The sequence below is a fragment of the Oncorhynchus keta genome, chromosome 1 (genome assembly GCF_023373465.1).
Source record: "Oncorhynchus keta strain PuntledgeMale-10-30-2019 chromosome 1, Oket_V2, whole genome shotgun sequence".
Lineage (NCBI taxonomy): Eukaryota > Metazoa > Chordata > Actinopteri > Salmoniformes > Salmonidae > Oncorhynchus > Oncorhynchus keta.
In genome coordinates this window covers 17,355,231-17,377,784 of record NC_068421.1, presented here as the reverse complement: position 1 = coordinate 17,377,784, position 22,554 = coordinate 17,355,231, and the positions used below count along the sequence as shown (strand labels likewise).

The following is a 22,554-nucleotide window of genomic DNA, read 5'->3' as shown; positions in this document are numbered from 1 at the left end:
CCCTTTGAGCCCGGATTATGTTTAGCAAATTTAAGATAATGAGAATGTTATGGGGGGGCTGCCTATGTAGGCCATATGACACATGACACAGCCTGTCGCTGCCTCTGGCCAGCTTCACAGAGCAGAAGGTTTCCTTTGAAAGACAATCTATTTCATTAGTCATTTTCCCAGCTTGCCTCAGAGGCTGGGAACGGTTTGGAAAGCTGCATGTGAGGGCTGCTTGTATATAACCACCACTTTATCAACCAACAGGGGTTCAATTGGGGTATTGTATTCAGTGAAGCTGTCCTCAAATTGGTGGCATTTTTATTATGATGTTTTAGAGGCATGTATTACATTCCCACTGTAGGCTGCTGTCTCCAAAGCTGAGTCGCCAAGTGACTTCATAATGCTGACAGTATTTTATTCATGCTTGTATACATATTTACATTTTTAGGCTTACTATTTTACAAATGGAATAATGAGGGGTAGGGGTTTATTTTTTAGGTTTCAGCCAATGATGGAAGCTTACATTCAATTCATGACTTTTACTGAATTAAAACTAGGCATGCTCTTGGCCGTGAACCTGGCCCTACAAAATATATTTAGAGGTCTTTGGGATAAAGGTTGATGCACATTCTAGGATGCTATGTACCGCCCTCTTCTGGAATTAAATATTATACTACACCAAATAATGAAAGTGCTTCTTGAAGTTCAATAATGTGTGTGTGTGTGTGTGTGAGAGAGAGAGAGAGAGAGAGAGACACTGAAGTGGCATTGGAAATGGTAAACATTTCCATCCATCAGATTAAAGCTCTAGGAGAAATGTCTCACATATTCCACATGTTTATGAAATCTGGGGTCATATGAGTTTATGTAACAGTATTATTTTTTTAAACCGTCCCCTCGCCCATACCCGGGCACGAACCAGGGACCTTCTGCACACAACGACAACAGTCACCCTCGAAGCATCGTTACCCATCGCTCCACAAAAGCCGCGGCCCTTGCAGAGCAAGGGGAACTACTACTTCAGAGCAAGTGACGTAACCGATTGAAACGCTATTTAGCGCACACCGCTAACTAAGCTAGCCGTTTCACATCCGTTACACTTAGTAATGTTATTTTTCAGTCAGTGTTATAGGTCATATGAGTTTAGTAATGTTATTTCTCAATCAGGGTTATAGGTCATATGAGTTTAGTAATGTTATTTCTCAATCAGTGTTATAGGTCATATAACTTTAGTAATGTTATTTCTCAATCAGGGTTATAGGTCATATAACTTTAGTAATGTTATTTCTCAATCAGGGTTATAGGTCATATAACTTTAGTAATGTTATTTCTCAATCAGGGTTATAGGTCATATGAGTTTAGTAATGTTATTTCTCAATCAGGGTTATAGGTCATATGAGTTTAGTAATGTTATTTCTCAATCAGGGTTATAGGTCATATGAGTTTAGTAATGTTATTTCTCAATCAGGGTTATAGGTCATATGAGTTTAGTAATGTTATTTCTCAATCAGGGTTATAGGTCATATGAGTTTAGTAATGTTATTTCTCAATCAGGGTTATAGGTCATATAACTTTAGTAATGTTATTTCTCAATCAGGGTTATAGGTCATATGAGTTTAGTAATGTTATTTCTCAATCAGGGTTATAGGTCATATAACTTTAGTAATGTTATTTCTCAATCAGGGTTATAGGTCATATGAGTTTAGTAATGTTATTTCTCAATCAGGGTTATAGGTCAGACAACTTTAGTAATGTTATTTTTCAATCAGTGTTATCATTACCCACACATTACATCCTATTCCCCATACAGTGCACAGCATTTGACCATCTCTGGAACACTACTGGTTAGTTCTGCATGATCTCCTTTCCTAAACTCACTGTGTTCAGTATGACGGTGTGCAACGTTGAATTCAGTTGAAAATCTGATGGTGGTCCAGAGGGGGATTACCATATGGTACGCTGCATGGGTTTTGCTATTTCAAATGGTCATACGCATATTAATAAGGCCACACATTGTTGCAAACTTACCAAAAGGGAGCAAACGTACCTCAAAGACTGTTAAACGGTGCTCACTGTTTTGGGGAAACCCGTCGTTCAGTACAAACCTTCACTCAACGTGGCAAACATTGAATCGAACTGAACGCACCCCTGTTCTCGGTCAAGAATGACGTAAGAAAATGTATTCGTTTATATAACCAAGCCAGCAGGGGGCGTCACAGCTCTTTCATTAATCGGTTACTTTTCTCCCTGCTTCAACGGTGGACTAATGTATCTGACCAAATAATATTTTTTTTCCTGCGTTTTGCCACTGTGCTTGACAAAATATGATGGATCAGAGGACATACGACCAATTTGCCAAAGGGTCAACTTGCTGCCCCTTCAATTGATGATGAGGCAACTGACTTGTGTTGCATGGTGCAAACATTATTATTCAATTGATAATATCTAATAAAATACCCCTGGCGTATCATTACTTTCTTTGAGACGGTTTATCATGTAGCCTAGTTTAATGTGGACTATTAGCCTATGGGGCTACATGTTGGTTATGTAGGCCTATTCATAGTAGGCTAGGCTATATATTAATGCACTGCCTTTACAGTTATTAACATTCAAAATAAGGCATAGTGTACCTATTTTTTTAAACACAGCATCACAACCAGGCAGGCACCAGCTGGCACAGAAAGTCCTGTATAATGACTGGCTCAAGTCAACACGCGACCCCCTCCCAAAATAATGCACCGGGATAATCGACGCGCCTTTGGCAGCGTTGGAATGTTTCAACTGGCAAATTCCACTCGCGTTTTTTTCCCATCCCAATTAGTTGGAGAGGTTTCAGAACTTTGTGTTTCCGGGTGAAATCTCTAGCCCGAAGTTACATGCCGGGGATATGAATATAGGAGATGCAAAGCCGGCTGAGCACTAGGCGGCTGCAAGAACAGTGTAGTCTACGCAGGGAGGGGGAGAAAGGGAAGGGAGAGAATAAGAAAAAAAACGAACAGCAACTGAGCTGTGCGTTTTTCACCTTCTGAAAAACAGGAAGCCAACGCCGATCTGCCTACCTGGCCGCATTGTCCTGCAGGGAGAAGACAGCGGGCTCTTGCCACGCATCGGCATATTCTTTTTCTAAAGCCTAACTCTCGTTCTTGTGGATTCAAACGCGAGAAAAACTGTCGTTCTTGTGGATTCAATCGAGAGAAAATAACTTTTAACTAGGCCTATTTCCTCATTCGTACGGTCGTTATTTTCATATTCCCAACAAGAATATAACTCAAGGTAAGTCCCTGGCACTAGCCTACATGGAGTCATTGAGCAAATCGACCGAGGTGGAGTTGAAGTGCTATGTTGTGTCGAGACCTCACCCAGATTGTTGTTTGAAGTTATAAGCTACATTTGCACTTTTGTCGGGAAAATATTAGTTTCATATTTGTGTCAAACAATAGGCAACGTTTCGAAACGAGTTTCATGATTGGTTTGCTCTCTGAGCACCCAATGACGTTTTCTGCCTTTTCCCTAGTGTTCTCATCCGTAAGTTTCGCCCACACCAGGGACCATGTGAACTACAACCCCCCGAGTTAGGTAGACTATGCAAAATATCACCGGATTGTACTCGTTTATTAATATGGGCCTTTGAAAGCAGCGACATGTTTTGGTCTCAAAATGATTAGGCTATTTATTTACAAAGCAGCTGGCTCGGGTATGTTAGGTGTCGTTTTATAATATTGTTTGGTGACTTGTTTGGTGTCATTAAAACTCTGGTTTGACGCAGTCGCTGCTGCTTTTCGCCTGATCTCAGTCTATACAGAACCACGGTTTGACTTTAGGTTACGGATGACACAATGGGGACATGTTTAGGCTACACTTGATACCATAGCTTTTCTTTGCTGTTGGTTATGTCATGATTTAAAAAATAAATAATAATCTATGCCTTCGCGTTCTCAAACGGAAGGGAATCCCGCCGTGGAACATTGGCAGAGTGGTAAAATAGGGCAAATCGCATCGACGTTTGTCTCGCGGTAGTTCTCAAACCGGGAAGTTTTTGGTGAGGCTTGGGTAGAATTTAGCAGTTGACCGATGGATAGTGCATTTCTGGAGTCGAGTCATGACTGCCTGCCTGTCAATGCCATTATAGATGACTGTCTGCCATGTCCCCGAAAATGTATGAATATGTTATTCAAGTAATTGAGGTAGCACATTGTCATTTTCGCCAGGCCTTTTGCCCCACTTTGTCAGCTTGTAGGCCTCTGCCAGCACCTGGATAGGCTACGTCCGAGCACACTTAGTGACAAAAAACAAATGTCTAGTACTATAATTCCAAGCGGCCTATGTCTTTGAGACTTTGACATAGTTATTGCTTAGCCAATGTGATGACGCACCTTACCTGTCTTTTAAAATATTAGTGAATTAAGTGTCGCAATTTTACTTATATTTCATGAACTCAAATGCTCATGCAAGTTTGAGCATGTCTGTATCTCAGATGTTCTCCCTTAAAGCAGCAATATTAACCTTTTGGGCGACCTGACGAAATTCACATAGAAATATAAGTTATAGGTCTGTCATTCTCGTTGAAAACAAGTCTAAGACGTGGTAGATCTGTCCTATGTGCACTATTTCTATGCGTCTCTGTCTTAAGTTTCATTTTTGCATCTTTTATTTTAGGTTGTGGACACCAGCTTTAAACAGCTGAAAATGCTATATTTTTGGTTATGGTAAAGATATTTTACAGTGGTTTAGATGGCACAATGATTATACTTGGTTGTTTTGTCACATACTGAAATTAGGTAAACTATTTGAATTTTAGGGACCAGGAAATGGTAGAGTGATTTTTGTATAGTGCATTTTTAAGTAGGCCAGGTATAATTATTTGGCAGCATATTCTATAGTGGTTAAAGTGGATACAAACAGTATGTGACTTAGCTTCACTGTATGACTGAGATGTGTACAGTTGGTCCACACACCTGGTTCACTCCCATTCAAGATAAGACAACGGAATTGACACGTGTTACAACTCAGACATGTTTCTCTCTTCTTTCTTTACCATCTCACTCCACACACAAATCTCATTGCTCTATTATTGTCTAAATAATCATTGGATTCAGACTGTGTGTGTTTGCAGTGGTGTTGGTTTTGTGAATCAGTGCCTGGCTGGGACCGAAGCACCATGTGACAGTAAGTCAGTAAGCTTCCCAGCCGGATGAGACGAGGGAGCCATGATGTCACAGGTCAGGGGACCGTCGGGGACACAAATAGGAGTGTGTGTCTACTATAGTGTGGCTATGAGAGCAAATTACAACACACACACACACACACACACACACACACACACACACACACACACAGCCCCGGAGCACTAACACACGGGGTCTGGGGGAGAGGTGGTGGGGACTAGAGCCATGAATGGAGCATTTCTCTCAGTCATGTGAGAGAGAACTCTGTTCCTCCGAGGGGACAATTTGTCTGCATAAACACTTAATACACACACTTGACTTATTTCCACATACAGTACACAAGCACAGACACGCACACAGAAACACACACACTGTTATAGTAGCTGTGCTCTACACACACATACACACACTATTTTAAGAATTTTCCCAGAGGGTGGCCAACAAATTATATTTCAGAGCTTTAATGCGCTTATCGGAAAGAAAGGTTAGATCTGAATTTTCTGTTTGTGAGTGATAATTTGAAACTATTAAAAGGGTTTGTGTGTAGCCTCATGATTGTACTGTGTTCAATAGTGCAGAAAGCGAGGATCATTGGTGAACACGTCATGACTACGTTGACATTTGGAGCTCTGATTGTACACAGATAATGTTAAGTATTTACTGTAGCTTCTCACTGAAATGTGTCTACTAATCAATTGGACTTGTATTTAGTTCTCTCTTGAAGGATAATGTTATTTTGAGCTGGTCTGTTAACCCTGTGGGAAACAGAGGAGAGATTATTAATCTGGCTGCGGGCCAGGCAGCCCCATGTTGGGCGGGGCTGTTCTCAAGCCCCCTCTGAGGTGGTGGGGGGCACTGATAACGCTGCTGACGTCAGTCTCCTTAACAATGCAGCCCTTTAGACAACCTGCTATTTACTCCACAACCAGGCCTCTCCTAAGAAACTTAATGACGGAGTAAAAGTTATTAAAAGATCTGCGTCGCATGAGAACTTTGATCTCCTCATAGTGAACAGTGATAGCTAAAAGGACTGGTTTCTACGCTTCCTACACCTTTAAATTAGCCAGTTGCAGTGTGTGTGTCTCCTCTTCTGGCATGGGAAACATGTTAACATTGCCAAAGCAAGTGAAGTAGATGATCTACAAAAGTGAAATAAAGAACAGGTAACATTACACTCACAGAAGTTCCAAAAGAATAGACATTACAATGTCATGTCTATATACAGTGTTGTAATGATATGCAAATAGCTAAAGTACAAAAGGGAAAATAAATAAACAAATATAGGTTGTAATTGCAGTGGTGTTTGTTCTTCACTTGGTTGCCCTTTTCTTGTGGCAACAGGTCACACATCTTGCTGCTGTGATGGCACACTGGTATTTCACCCAGTAGATATGGGAGTTTATCAAAATCGGGTTTGTTTTCAAATTCTTTGTATCTGTAATCTGAGGGAAATCTGTGTCTCTAATATGGTCATACATTTGGCAGGAGGTTAGGAAGTGCAGCTTAGTTTCCATCTCATTTTGTGGGCAGTGTGCACATAGCCTGTCTTCTCTTGAGAGTCAGGTCTGCCTTCAGCGGCCTTTCTTAATAGCAAGGCTATGCTCACTGAGACTACATAGTCAAAGCTTTCCTGTGTACTCTCCGTTTTGGGCCAAATAGCATTGTATTTCGGTGTTTTTGTTCAGTCTTTCCAATGTATCAAGTACTCTTCATGGAAATGTACTCACCACCGCCTGTTTATACAATACAGTTGAGGTCGGGTGTGTTTTGCACAGTAGTCAGTGTTCTTGTTAAAGGAATGAGACACCTGCGTCTGCAAATACTGCTGCCACCCACCATCCTCCTCAACTGTCCCCTCTCTCCCTAACTGGTTTACCCACCATCCTCCTCAACTGTCCCCTCTCTCCCTAACTGGTTCACCCACCATCCTCCTCAACTGTCCCCTCTCTCCCTAACTGGTTCACACACCATCCTCCTCAACTGTCCCCTCTCTCCCTAACTGGTTCACCCACCATCCTCCTCAACTGTCCCCTCTCTCCCTAACTGGTTTACCCACCATCCTCCTCAACTGTCCCTTCTCTCCCTAACTGGTTCACCCACCATCCTCCTCAACTGTCCCCTCTCTCCCTAACTGGTTCACACACCATCCTCCTCAACTGTCCCTTCTCTCCCTAACTGGTTCACACACCATCCTCCTCAACTGTCCCCTCTCTCCCTAACTGGTTCACACACCATCCTCCTCAACTGTCCCCTCTCTCCCTAACTGGTTTACCCACCATCCTCCTCAACTGTCCCCTCTCTCCCTAACTGGTTCACCCACCATCCTCCTCAACTGTCCCCTCTCTCCCTAACTGGTTTACCCACCATCCTCCTCAACTGTCCCCTCTCTCCCTAACTGGTTCACCCACCATCCTCCTCAACTGTCCCCTCTCTCCCTAACTGGTTTACCCACCATCCTCCTCAACTGTCCCCTCTCTCCCTAACTGGTTCACCCACCATCCTCCTCAACTGTCCCCTCTCTCCCTAACTGGTTCACCCACCATCCTCCTCAACTGTCCCCTCTCTCCCTAACTGGTTCACACACCATCCTCCTCAACTGTCCCCTCTCTCCCTAACTGGTTTACCCACCATCCTCCTCAACTGTCCCCTCTCTCCCTAACTGGTTCACCCACACTTCCTGCTGTCACAGTCAAATGGAGTCACCCCTCACAGCCATTGATGGCTTGTGTAATATCCTCTTGGAAATCTGAAAGGAAGCCAGTGTGTGAGCAGCTGTGCTCCTGTGTGTGTATGTTTGGGGTGGGTGTGTGTCATGCCCCATCAAACAGTTGTATCCCACGAGCCAACTACCTTCTGTGGCTTAATATCCTCAGATGAGGACACATGTGTATATATATATATATATACAGGCAGACATAGGAAGTATGACATGTCCAGTAAGAGAACCAGAGAACAGCCAGGAAAGTGGAATTCTCCTCTTTCCTGCTTCACAAGCCAAGACCTGCAGAGGAATTCAGAGGAGGAGCGATGAACATCGGGGAGAAAGGAAGAGGCAGACAGGAGAGGTACAGCTATGCAGGTAAACAATAAAGGCGGATAGAAGGGGAGGTTAATATACATTAGTTTTAGAGGTCGACCAATTTTAGATTTTTCAACGCTGATACCGATTATTGGAGGACAAAAAAAATCCGTACCGATTAATTGGCCGAATGTATGTGTAATAATGACAATTACAACAATACTGAATGAACACTTATTTTAACTTAATATAATACATCAATAAAATCAATTTAGCCTCAAATAAATAATGAAACATGTTCATTTTGGTTTAAAAAAAAATGCAAAAACAGTGTTGGAGAAGAAAGTAAAAGTGCAATGTAAGAATGCTAACATTTCAGTTCCTTGCTCAGAACATGAGAACATATGAAAGCTGGTGGTTCCTTTTAACATGAGCCTTCAATATTCCCAAGTAAGACATTTTAGGTTGTAGTTATTATAGGGCTATTTCTCTCTATACCATTTGTAATGACTACCATTTGTACCTGATTATTGGCTGTTCTTATAGGCACTTTAGTATTGCCAGTGTAACACTATAGCTTCCGTACCTCTCCTCGCTCCTACCTGGGCTCGAACCAGGAACACAACGACAACAGCCACCCTCGAATCAGCGTTACCCATGCAGAGCAAGGGGAATAACTACTCCAAGTCTCGGAGCGAGTGACGTTTGAAACATTATTAGTGCGCACCCCGCTAACTAGCTAGCCATTTCACATCACATCGGTTACACCAGCCTAATCTCGGGAGTTGATAGACTTGAAGTCAAAAATGGCAGAGCTGGCAAAACGCACTAAAGTGCTGTTTGAATGAATGCTTACGAGCCTGCTGGTGCCCACCATCGCTCAGTCAGACTGCTCTGTCAAATCATAGACTTAATTATAACATAATAACACACAGAAATACGAGCCTTAGGTCATTAATATGGTCGAATCCGGAAACTATCATCTCAAACAAGACGTTTATTCTTTCAGTGAAATACGGAACTGTTCTGTATTTTATCTAACGGGTGGCATTCATAAGTCTAAATATTCCTGTTACATTGCACAACCTTCAATGTTATGTCATAATTATGTAAAATTCTGGAAAATTAGTTCGCAACGAGCCAGGCGGCCCAAACTGTTGCATATACCCTGACTCATCAGAGAAGTGACACAATTTCACCTCGTTAATATTGCCTGCTAACCTGGATTTCTTTTAGCTAAATATGCAGGTTTAAAAATATATACTTCTGTGTATTGATTTTAAGAAAGGCATTGATGTTCATGGTTAGGTACACGTTGGAGCAACGACAGTCCTTTTTCGTGAATGCGCACTGCATCGATTATATGCATCGCAGGATACGCTAGATAAACTAGTAATATCATCAATCATGTGTAGTTATAACTAGTGATTATGATTGATTTAGGTTTAATGCTAGCTAGCAACTTACCTTGGCTTCTTACTGCATTCGCGTAACAGGCGGGCTCCTCGTGAGGCAGGTGGTTAGAGCTTTGGACTAGTTAACCGTAAGGTTGCAAGATTGAATCCCTGAGCTGACAAGATAAAAATCTGTCCTGCCCCTGAACAAAGCAGTTAACCCACTGTTCCTTGGCCATCATTGAAAATAAGAATGTGTTCTTAACTGACTTGCCTAGTTAAATAAAGGTGTTTTTTTTTTAAATAGGCCAAATCGGCACCCAAAATTACAGATTTCCATTTGTTATGAAACTTGAAATCGGCCCTAATTAATCGGCCATTCTGATTAATCGGTCAACCTCTAATTACTTTGTTTTGTAAAGGAGAGAGGAAATAGAAGTTGAGAGGTCAATGGAAGGAAAGAAAGATGCAGATGGGCATAGACAGATCTAGTTTTGAATTGAGGGTTAATTTAGAATGGGGGTTGGATTGAGGTTTGCTTGGTGTAGAATGGGGTTGGATGGCTATACTGTAGACAAAGAGAAGTGAGGCAAGTACAGTTAGAGAAGAAGAGCTTGATGAGAGGGGTAGACTTTCCCAGGCTATCCAAACTCCTTGCTCTGGCCAAATGCTATGCCCACGGACGTTAGTTTATTCTCCGCAATGAGTCTGAATCGGAGTACCTCCCTGACAATTTCTAGAATGCAGACACATTCTAATCATTTTGATTGGTCACAGAAACAAATGGGTTGGGCCAAAGCCAGGACACCTGTGAGTAAAGTACTGTTTTGTAAATTCGTCATTGGCTTTGATACTCTGGTTAGATGATCCAATCGCTAATGGCTTTGTTTTGTACAACACTCCTCATTTTGACATCACTGCAAATGACTTCAACGATGGCAGTGTCTGACTGAAGTCTGTAGTGAACATAGAGTAGTGGAAGAATTCAGTTGGAGTTGTCCGGCAAGGGTAGACTGAGGTAGAGAAGAGGGATGTGGTCCTGACCTGGAGATTTAGACTTCTCTGTAACTTGAGGGAGTGACACTGCCCTACTCACCATGACAACGCCGCCTTAAGGCTGCTACATAACTGCTACAGTTACGCACACAACACACACAGATGGTGGTCGACACACAGATGTATATGTACTGTAGTTTTAGTGAACCTTACAAAACACTGTCATATGTGACCGAAATAGTTGCAGTGAAATGTGTCGTTATACAGGGTCAGGCATAGTAGTACTGCACCCCTGGAGCGAAATAAGGGTGAAGTGCCTTGTTCAAGGGCACACGGACATATATTTTTTCATCTTGTCGGCTCGGGTATTCGAACCAGCGACATTCCGGTTACTGGCCCAACGCTCTTACCACTAGGCTACCTGCCGCCTACCTACACTCTTACCACTAGGCTACCTGCCGTCCCTACACTCTTACCACTAGGCTACCTGCCGTCCCTACACTCTTACCACTAGGCTACCTGCCGTCCCTACACTCTTACCACTAGGCTACCTGCCGTCCCTACGCTCTTACCACTAGGCTACCTGCCGCCTACCTACACTCTTACCACTAGGCTACCTGCCGTCCCTACTCTCTTACCACTAGGCTACCTGCCGCCTACCTACACTCTTACCACTAGGCTACCTGCCGTCCCTACACTCTTACCACTAGGCTACCTGCCGTCCCTACACTCTTACCACTAGGCTACCTGCCGTCCCTACACTCTTACCACTAGGCTACCTGCCGTCCCTACACTCTTACCACTAGGCTACCTGCCGTTCCTACGCTCTTACCACTAGGCTACCTGCCGCCTACCTACACTCTTACCACTAGGCTACCTGCCGTCCCTACACTCTTACCACTAGGCTACCTGCCGTTCCTACGCTCTTACCACTAGGCTACCTGCCGTCCCTACGCTCTTACCACTAGGCTACCTGCCGTCCCTACACTCTTACCACTAGGCTACCTGCCGCCTACCTACACTCTTACCACTAGGCTACCTGCCGTTCCTACGCTCTTACCACTAGGCTACCTGCCGTCCCTACACTCTTACCACTAGGCTACCTGCCGTCCCTACACTCTTACCACTAGGCTACCTGCCGTCCCTACGCTCTTACCACTAGGCTACCTGCCGTCCCTACGCTCTTACCACTAGGCTACCTGCCGTTCCTACGCTCTTACCACTAGGCTACCTGCCGTTCCTACGCTCTTACCACTAGGCTACCTGCCGTTCCTACGCTCTTACCACTAGGCTACCTGCCGTTCCTACGCTCTTACCACTAGGCTACCTGCCGTTCCTACGCTCTTACCACTAGGCTACCTGCCGTTCCTACGCTCTTACCACTAGGCTACCTGCCGTTCCTACGCTCTTACCACTAGGCTACCTGCCGTTCCTACGCTCTTACCACTAGGCTACCTGCCGTTCCTACGCTCTTACCACTAGGCTACCTGCCGTTCCTACGCTCTTACCACTAGGCTACCTGCCGTTCCTACGCTCTTACCACTAGGCTACCTGCCGTTCCTACGCTCTTACCACTAGGCTACCTGCCGTTCCTACGCTCTTACCACTAGGCTACCTGCCGTTCCTACGCTCTTACCACTAGGCTACCTGCCGTTCCTACGCTCTTACCACTAGGCTACCTGCCGTTCCTACGCTCTTACCACTAGGCTACCTGCCGTTCCTACGCTCTTACCACTAGGCTACCTGCCGTTCCTACGCTCTTACCACTAGGCTACCTGCCGTTCCTACGCTCTTACCACTAGGCTACCTGCTGCCTACCTTCTCTGTGTATGTACAGTCAGGGACATTTTCAGTTGATGACTATGGGATATTTTCTAGTTGTATTAATTAAGGTGAATAAACCTCATAACCTTCTCTTCCCTGCCCTGCTGTGAGATAGATGGACCCACCCGGCCTGGACACTTTGGTCCGTCTGGGCTGCAGTACCTCTCCCTCATCTGCCTGTTGTTTACCACCTGACCTCTGGCTGTTCTTAACTAAATACTGTACATCACTCACACAGATAAGGTGTGTTGTGTGACACCGACGCAAAAAAATGTGCATGTGTGGATTTTAATGTACATGTACAATATATTGTGCTAGTATTTGTGCACTGGTGAGCAGACATCATGGAAATGTCTGCTACTCCTTCTCACCTGTGTGTGTGTGTGTGTGTGTGTGTGTGTGTTGCACCATGACCTAGGCTGGGCCAGACCTTTGTTCAGTCAGGGGTACATCCAGGGGTACTCTGGCAACTATATCCCCCTCACACACAGCCCCCTCCCACCTGGGAGGAGAACAGGGCTACTCTGGCAACTATATCCCCCTCACACACAGCCCCCTCCCACCGGGGAGGAGAACAGGGGTACTCTGACAACTATATCCCCCTCACACACAGCCCCCTCCCACCGGGGAGGAGAACAGGGGTACTCTGACAACTATATCCCCCTCACACACAGCCCCCTCCCATCTGGGAGAACAGGGGTACTCTGACAACTATATCCCCCTCACACACAGCCCCCTCCCACCGGGGAGGAGAACAGGGGTACTCTGGCAACTATATCCCCCTCACACACAGCCCCCTCCCACCTGGGAGGAGAACAGGGGTACTCTGACAACTATATTCCCCTCACACACAGCCCCCTCCCACCTGGGAGGAGAACAGGGGTACTCTGACAACTATATCCCCCTCACACACAGCCCCCTCCCATCTGGGAGAACAGGGGTACTCTGACAACTATATCCCCCTCACACACAGCCCCCTCCCCGCTGGGAGAACAGGGGTACTCTGACAACTATATTCCCCTCACACACAGCCCCCTCCCACCGGGGAGGAGAACAGGGGTACTCTGGCAACTATATTCCCCTCACACACAGCCCCCTCCCACCTGGGAGGAGAACAGGGGTACTCTGACAACTATATCCCCCTCACACACAGCCCCCTCCCATCTGGGAGAACAGGGGTACTCTGACAACTATATTCCCCTCACACACAGCCCCCTCCCACCGGGGAGGAGAACAGGGGTACTCTGGCAACTATATTCCCCTCACACACAGCCCCCTCCCACCTGGGAGGAGAACAGGGGTACTCTGACAACTATATCCCCCTCACACACAGCCCCCTCCCATCTGGGAGAACAGGGGTACTCTGACAACTATATCCCCCTCACACACAGCCCCCTCCCATCTGGGAGAACAGGGGTACTCTGACAACTATATCCCCCTCACACACAGCCCCCTCCCCGCTGGGAGAACAGGGGTACTCTGACAACTATATCCCCCTCACACACAGCCCCCTCCCACCGGGGAGGAGAACAGGGGTACTCTGGCAACTATATTCCCCTCACACACAGCCCCCTCCCACCTGGGAGGAGAACAGGGGTACTCTGACAACTATATCCCCCTCACACACAGCCCCCTCCCATCTGGGAGAACAGGGGTACTCTGACAACTATATCCCCCTCACACACAGCCCCCTCCCATCTGGGAGAACAGGGGTTAAGGTAAAGAGTGAAACACACATTCCTCTCACACCATCACAGTTCTCTTAGATCATTCAAATGTATGGACTTTAAGTGTGTAATAGAGCTGTAATATAAGTGTCCTAGTGTGGCTGTGTATTGTGCTTGTGCTTTAGATTACGGCCAGGCCGTGATGACGCAGGGTCCTCTGTAAAGCCCCCTTGAGGACCTGTGTGTTTGGTGAGAGCGTAATGTGTGCTATGTTGCATTCCTGTGTTTGTGTGTGAGAGAGTGCACGTGTGTGTGCGAGAGAGAGAGAGCGCGCGTGTGTGTGCGAGACAGAGAGAGAGAGAGCGCGCGTGTGTGTGCGAGAGAGAGAGCGCGCGTGTGTGTGCGAGAGAGAGAGAGAGCGCGCGTGTGTGCGAGAGAGAGCGCGCGCGTGTGTGTGCGCGTGTGTGTGCGTGTGTGTGTGTGTGAGAGAGCGTGCGTGTGTGTGTGTGCGAGAGAGAGAGAGAGAGCGCGCGTGTGTGTGCGAGAGAGAGAGCGCGCGCGTGTGTGTGCGCGTGTGTGTGTGCGTGTGTGTGTGTGCGAGAGAGAGCGCGTGTGTGTGTGTGCGAGAGAGAGCGCGTGTGCGTGAGAGAGCGCGTGTGCGTGTGTGCGAGAGAGAGCGCGTGTGCGTGTGTGCGAGAGAGAGCGCGTGTGTGTGAGAGAGAGAGCGCGTGTGTGTGTGCGAGAGAGAGCGCGGGTGTGTGTGTGTGCGAGAGAGAGCGCGTGTGTGTGTGTGCGAGAGAGAGCGCGTGTGTGTGTGTGCGAGAGAGAGCGCGTGTGTGTGCGAGAGAGAGCGCGTGTGTGCGAGAGAGAGCGCGTGTGTGTGTGAGTGCGCGTGAGTGTGTGAGAGAGTGCGCGTGAGTGTGTGTGTGTGAGAGAGCGCGTGTGAGTGTGTGTGTGTGTGTGTGTGTGTGTGTGTGTGTGTGTGTGTGTGTGTGTGTGTGTGTGTGTGTGTGAGAGAGCGCGTGTGTGTGAGAGAGCGCGTGTGTGTGAGAGAGCGCGCGTGAGAGAGCGTGTGTGTGAGAGAGCGTGTGTGTGTGTGAGAGAGAGCGTGTGTGTGTGTGTGAGAGCGCGTGTGTGTGTGTGAGAGCGCGTGTGTGTGTGTGTGTGTGTGTGTGAGAGAGAGCGCGTGTGTGTGTGTGTGAGAGAGCGTGTGTGTGTGTGTGAGAGAGCGTGAGTGTGAGAGAGCGCGTGAGTGTGTGTGAGAGAGCGCGCGTGTGTGTGTGTGAGAGAGCGCGCGTGAGTGTGTGTGAGAGAGCGCGCGTGAGTGTGTGAGAGAGCGCGCGTGAGTGTGTGTGAGAGAGCGCGCGTGAGTGTGTGAGAGAGCGCGCGTGAGAGAGCGCGTGTGAGAGAGAGCGCGCGTGAGAGAGCGCGCGTGAGAGAGCGCGCGTGAGAGAGCGCGTGTGTGTGTGTGTGTGTGTGTGTGTGAGAGAGCGCGTGTGTGTGTGTGTGTGTGTGTGTGAGAGCGCGTGTGTGTGAGAGAGCGCGTGTGTGTGTGTGAGAGAGCGCGTGTGTGTGTGTGTGTGTGAGAGAGCGCGTGTGTGAGAGAGCGCGCGTGAGTGTGTGAGCGCGCGTGAGTGTGTGAGAGCGCGCGTGAGTGTGTGAGAGCGCGCGTGAGTGTGTGAGAGAGCGCGCGTGAGTGTGTGAGAGAGCGCGCGTGAGAGAGCGCGTGTGTGTGTGTGTGTGTGTGTGTGTGTGTGAGAGCGCGTGTGTGTGTGTGAGAGAGCGCGTGTGTGTGAGAGAGCGCGTGTGTGTGTGTGTGTGAGAGAGTGTGTGTGTGTGTGTGTGTGAGAGAGAGCGCGTGTGTGTGTGTGTGTGTGAGAGAGCGCGTGTGTGTGTGTGTGAGAGAGCGCGCGTGTGTGTGTGTGTGTGAGAGAGAGCGCGTGTGTGTGTGTGAGAGAGGGCGCGTGTGTGTGTGTGAGAGAGGGCGCGTGTGTGTGTGTGAGAGAGAGCGCGTGTGTGTGTGTGAGAGCGCGCGCGTGTGTGTGTGAGAGAGCGCGTGCGTGTGTGTGTGAGAGAGCGCGCGCGTGTGTGTGTGTGAGAGAGAGCGCGTGTGTGTGAGAGAGAGCGCGTGTGTGAGAGCGCGTGCGTGTGTGAGAGAGCGCGTGCGTGTGTGAGAGAGCGCGTGCGTGTGTGAGAGAGCGCGTGCGTGTGTGAGAGAGAGAGCGCGCGTGAGAGAGAGCGCGTGAGAGAGAGAGAGAGCGCGTGAGAGAGAGAGAGAGAGCGCGTGAGAGAGAGAGAGAGAGAGCGCGTGTGAGAGAGAGAGAGAGCGCGTGTGAGAGAGAGAGAGAGAGCGCGTGTGAGAGAGAGAGAGAGCGAGCGCGTGTGAGAGAGAGAGAGCGAGCGCGTGTGAGAGAGAGAGAGCGAGCGCGTGAGAGAGAGAGAGAGAGAGAGCGCGAGAGAGAGAGCGCGCGAGAGAGAGAGAGCGCGCGGAGAGAGAGCGCGTGTGTGTGTGAGAGCGCGTGTGTGTGTGTGTGTGTGTGAGAGCGCGTGTGTGTGTGAGAGCGCGTGTGTGTGTGAGAGCGCGCCGTGTGTGTGAGCCTGTGTGTGTGAGAGAGCGAGCCTGTGTGAGAGCGAGCCTGTGTGTGTGAGAGAGCGAGCCTGTGTGTGAGAGAGCGAGCCTGTGTGTGTGAGAGAATGTGCTCTTGATCACTGAGATTAGTGTGTGATTAAGACTAAAGGAGCCTTTTCTGTGTGTGTGAATTTTACCCCCATTTTTCTCCCCAATTTCGTGGTATCCAATAGTAATTACTAACAATCTTGTCTCATCGATACAACTCCCGCACGGGCTCGGGAGAGACGAAGGTCGAAAGCCACACGTCCTCCGATACACAACCCAACCAAGCCGCACTGCTTCTTAACACATCGCGGATCCAGCCTGGAAGCCAGCCGCACCAATGTGTCGGAGGAAACACTGTGCACCTAGCGACCTGGTCAGCATGCACTGCACCCGGCCCACCACAGGAGTCGCTAGTTAGCAAAGAAACAAGAATATCCCTACCGGCCAAACCCTTCCTAACCCGGATGGCGCTAGGCCAATTGTGCTACGCCCCATGGATCCCGGTTGCAGCCTGGGTTCGCAACCCAGAGTCTCTGGTGGCACAGCTAGCACTGAGATGCAGTGCCTTAGACCACTGTGCCACACGGGAGGCCGAGTTCATACATATTTAGCAGATGTTATTGGTTCTACCTAATCATTCAAGGGATTTTCTATATTTTGACTGTTTTCTACATTGTAGAATAATAGGGAAGACATCAACTATGAAATTACATATGGAATCATGTAGTAAACAAGTGTTAATCAAATCAAAATATATTTGAGATTCTTAAAAGTAGCCATCCTTTGCCTTGATGACAGCTTTCAACACTCTTGGCAGAAAATAGTCCAAATAAAGAAAAACCCTTCAATGTGTATGTTTGGCCAAACTTTTGACTGGTACTGTACATATTTATCAGATGTTATTGCGGTGTAGCGAAATGCTTGTTTAAAGTTGCTTAGGAGTTAGAAGCAGAGCTGCCACACCTGCCGGCATCATCTTGTCTAGTTGTTGCTGAGAGGATGTGAAGAGTACAACTACTAGGGCCAGTTTTCCCAAACCTAGACTAGTCCTGGTTTAAAACATGCTCAACTGAGACTCAGTTATCATATATATAACCCTAACTCAGACCCAGATATTAAGCCTAGTCCTGGTCCTAAAGCATGCTCAACTGAGACTCAGTTATCAGATATATAACCCTAACTCAGACCCAGATATTAAGCCTAGTTCTGGTCCTAAAGCATGCTCAACTGAGACTCAGTTATCAGATATATATATATATATAACCCTAACTCAGACCCAGATATTAAGCCGAGTCCTGGATTAAAAGCATGCTCAACTGAGACTCAGTTATCACATATATAACCCTAACTCAGACCTAGATATTAAGCCTGGTCCTAAAGCATGCTCAACTGAGACTCATTTATCACATATATAACCCTAACTCAGACCCTGATACTAAGCCTAGTTCTGGTCCTAAAGCATGCTCAACTGAGACTCAGTTAACAGATATATATAACCCTAACTCAGACCCAGATATTAAGCCTAGTCCTGGTCTTAAAACATGCTCAACTGAGACTCAGTTAACAGATATATATAACCCTGACTCAGACCCAGATATTAAGCCTAGTTCTGGTCTTAAAGCATGCTCAACTGAGACTCAGTTAACAGATATATATAACCCTAACTCAGACCCAGATATTAAGCCTAGTCCTGGTCTTAAAACATGCTCAACTGAGACTCAGTTAACAGATATATATAACCCTAACTCAGACCCAGATATTAAGCCTAGTTCTGGTCTTAAAGCATGCTCAACTGAGACTCAGTTAACAGATATATATAACCCTAACTCAGACCCAGATATTAAGCCTAGTCCTGGTCTTAAAACATGCTCAACTGAGACTCAGTTAACAGATATATATAACCCTAACTCAGACCCAGATATTAAGCCTAGTTCTGGTCTTAAAACATGCTCAACTGAGACTCAGTTAACAGATATATATAACCCTAACTCAGACCCAGATATTAAGCCTAGTTCTGGTCTTAAAACATGCTCAACTGAGACTCAGTTAACAGATATATAACCCTAACTCAGACCCAGATATTAAGCCTAGTTCTGGTCTTAAAGCATGCTCAACTGAGACTCAGTTATCATATATATAACCCTAACTCAGACCCAGATATTAAGCCTAGTCCTGGTCTTAAAACATGCTCAACTGAGACTCAGTTAACAGATATATATAACCCTAACTCAGACCCAGATATTAAGCCTAGTTCTGGTCTTAAAACATGCTCAACTGAGACTCAGTTAACAGATATATATATAACCCTAACTCAGACCCAGATATTAAGCCTAGTTCTGGTCTTAAAACATGCTCAACTGAGACTCAGTTAACAGATATATATAACCCTAACTCAGACCCTGATATTAAGCCTAGTTCTGGTCCTAAAGCATGCTCAACTGAGACTCAGTTAACAGATATATATATAACCCTAACTCAGACCCAGATATTAAGCCTAGTTCTGGTCTTAAAACATGCTCAACTGAGACTCATTTAACAGATATATATAACCCTAACTCAGACCCAGATATTAAGCCTAGTCCTGGTTTTAAAACATGCTCAACTGAGACTCAGTTAACAGATATATATAACCCTAACTCAGACCCAGATATTAAGCCTAGTCCTGGTTTTAAAACATGCTCAATGGAGATTGTAAGTGCAGCATTTTGAATGGATCCCAAATGGCTCTCAGGTTGAAGGACAACCGATCTAGCTTGAGATAACAGTAAGTGGATCATTGTGCTCTGAGACACTCATGGTTTGAAGGTACTATCAACACTAAGTGTGTATTGAGGCCTTGTTTTATTATGAGCTGTTCTCCCCTCAGCAGCCTCTGGTGATATAAGAAGACACAGTGTTGAGATGGTGACACTACACCTCAGGGGGTGCCATTTTGGAATGTAATGAAAGGGGGTGGTATAGTTCTGGGGGTGGGGGGTAGCAGGACATGGGTAAGAAGTGGGAGTGGGGTCAGTGGGGAGGTGGAGAGAGGGAGACAGAGTTGGGTGGGGAGGGTGTGATTCACCCCTCAGAATCTACATTCCTTGCATACCACAGAGGGAGTGGGTGGAGGAGAGGAAGGGGGTGTGTGATGGGAAAGGTAAGTGGTAGAAAGGGTTTGACTGAGCCAGGCTGCCAGTGTGGTGTTGGTACAGTGATAAGAGTGGAACCGTTTGGGAATTCTTTAAAGGTGGCAGATTAGGTTGTGGTGGGTCTTCAGATCTAGTCAGTTGATACGGGTCTGCCTTCATGTCATGTAGGCAATGTTCTCTAGACAAGGTGAAAAATGGGCTGTTACTTCTTGCCTATGGAAATCCTACACCCCTGTGAACTTAATCTAAAAAGTGATTCAATTTGTGGTTTTTCTCCAGATCTACTCCACATTTCCGAAGTCAAAGTTATAGAAAATGTTCCTAATTTAAGAAAAGGTATTTAAAAAACTAAATTGGATGAAGGTGTCTGCATGCTTCCCAGACAAAACCGTTCGGAATAGTTTGTTCGTATATAATGAGATTTTGTGACATTTTTGTTTGCTTTGAACTGTTTGAGCACCTTGTTTTTTTTCTTGAGGCAAGCCAAAGTCTACGACCTCTCTCTTCCGCGATTGGTCAACAGCAGGGATTCTTAAAGGAAGTGCCTGTCATTCAACGAGAGACTATTTGTCCTCATGCATATTTTTTCACTTGAGAAATACTGCACCAAACATCTTTGTCAGATGCAAAATTGAGCGACTAAGAACTCCTCTGCAAAAACTTAACTTAAGAAATATGCCATTAATGTTTATCTTCGATTATTTCTGACTATTTTTGAAGAAGTGTATACTCGGTGTGTGTGAAGGCTTTCTGTCTGTGTAAGCTTCTACGCTCAGAGCACTGATGCAGCACCCAGACCGGCATCATCCACCACGGCTTTGTGCAGAGTGCTACGTCACGCTGTCGTTGTTCGACTAGTGCCATGAGCCTGCCCGCTAGTTAGCCATTGATTCAGTGAAGAGCCCAGTGTTATTTTAGCCTGCAAAGCTTGAACAACAAAGCCCTTTTTTACTGTGGTTCCAGGCAGATTAGACGGACGGTGGATCTAGTTCTAGTCTCCTCCTTTCTAGTAGAGGGGTGTGCTGTTTTACAGGAATGGATCAATAACTGCGCCCCTGTGTCTCTGCCATAAGACTGCTAATTATGCTGAACAAAAATATAAAAGCAACATAACATTTCTAAGATTTTACTGAGTTACAGTTCATATAAGGAAAAAATAATAATTAGACCCTAATCTATTGATTTCACATGACTGTCAATACAGATATACGTATGTTGGTCACAGATGCCATAAATGGAAAACATTTTCGGGGCGGGGATCAGAAAACCAGTCAGTATCTGGGGTGACAACATTTGCCTCATGCAGCGCGACACATCTCCTTCACATAAGAGTTGATCAGGCTGTTGATTGTGGAATGTTGTCCCACTCCTCTTCAATGGCTCTGTGTTGCTGGACATTGACTGGAACTGGAACACCCTGTGGATCCAGTGCATTCCAAACATGCTCAATAGGTGACATGCCTGGTGAGTATGCAGGCCATGGAAGAACTAGGACATTTTCAGCTTCCAGGAATGTAATACAGATCCTTGCAACATGGGGCTGTGCATTATCATGCTGAAACATGAGGTGATGGTATCGGATGAATGATACGATCAATGGGCCTCAGGAATTTGTCACAGTATCTATGTGCCATTGATAAAATGCAATTGTGTTCATTGTCCGTGACCCCATAACCCCACCACCACCATTGGGTACTCTGTTCACAATGTTGACATCAGCTCACTGCTTGCCCACACACGACGCTATACATGTTGCCTGCCATCTGCCCAGTACTGTTGAAACTGGGATTCATCCGTGAAGAGCACACTTCTCCCGTATGCCAGTGGCCATCGAAGGTGTGCATTTTCCCACTGAAGTTTGTTACGACGCCGAACTACAGTCTGGTCAAGACCTTGAAGAGGACGACGAGCACGCAGATGAGCTTCACTGAGACTGTTTCTGACAGCTTGGGCAGAAATTATTCGGTTGTGCAAACCCACAGTTTCATCAGTTGTCAGGGTGGCTGGTCTCAGACAATTCTGCAGGTGATTAAGCTGGATGTGGAGGTCCTGGGCTGGCGTGGTTACATGTGGTCTACGGCTGTGAAGCTGGCTGGACGTACTGGCAAATTCTCTAAAAAGACATTGGAGGTGGCTTATGGTAGAGAAATGAACATTAAAATCTCGGCCAACAGCTCTGGTGGACATTCCTGCAGTCAGCCTGCCATTGAACGGTCCCTCAACTTGAAGACATCTGTGGCATTGTGTTGTGTGACAACTGCACATTTTAGTGGCCTTTTATTGTCCCCAGCACCAACTGCACCTGTTTAGTGATCATACTGTTTAATCAGCTTCTTGATATGCCACACCTGTCAGGTGGGATGGATTATTTTGACAAAGGAAAAATGCTCAGTTAAAGGGATGTAAACAAATGTTAAATAAGCTTTTTGTGGGTATGGAAAATGTCTGGGATCTTTTATTTCAGCTCATGGGAATAATGTTGCGTTTTATTTTTGTTTTGTGTAGTTAGTCCTGGTAGCTATTGATTTAACTATCTGCATTGACCCTTTTTGCACTAATTATTTTGACTCGTCACATTTGTTGCTCTTACTGTCTATCTATCCTGTTGCCTAGTAACTTTACCCCTACATATATGTACAAGTCTACCAAAATTACCTTATTGTCCTGCACATCGACTCAGTACTGGTACCAGTGTATATAGCCATGTTATCATTACTCATTATGTATTTATTCCTTGTTATTTTTTTCTATAT

At 46.2% G+C, this 22,554-nt stretch overlaps 1 protein-coding gene and 1 long non-coding RNA gene across 8 annotated transcripts in view; one reads left to right on the top strand and one right to left on the bottom strand.

Moving 5' to 3' along the window:
• The first annotated feature begins 2,768 nt into the window (after positions 1-2,768).
• LOC118392345 (phosphatidylinositol 4,5-bisphosphate 3-kinase catalytic subunit beta isoform) overlaps positions 2,769-22,554 on the top strand; it is a 92,643-nt gene continuing 72,857 nt past the window's right edge. Inside the window, exon 1 of one of the 2 annotated variants that reach the window (XM_035784300.2) lies at positions 2,769-3,261. The gene's annotated coding sequence lies outside the window, so the exon portion shown is untranslated. Of the gene's footprint in view, positions 3,262-8,213; positions 8,233-22,554 lie in introns of those variants that run through there. The other variant, XM_052511005.1, reaches the window with a different exon arrangement.
• LOC127925784 (uncharacterized) lies at positions 10,975-12,458 on the bottom strand. Of its 6 annotated transcripts, none has more exons than XR_008122543.1 (4): positions 11,406-12,458; positions 11,212-11,373; positions 11,146-11,179; positions 10,975-11,017 (listed from the first exon to the last, which is right to left on the bottom strand). It is a non-coding gene; the product is annotated as an uncharacterized LOC127925784 (long non-coding RNA). The 6 variants fall into 6 exon arrangements; XR_008122271.1 differs by lacking the exon at positions 11,146-11,179 and having other exon boundaries at positions 11,007-11,113; positions 11,406-11,471; positions 11,634-12,458; XR_008122497.1 differs by lacking the exon at positions 11,146-11,179 and having other exon boundaries at positions 10,988-11,081.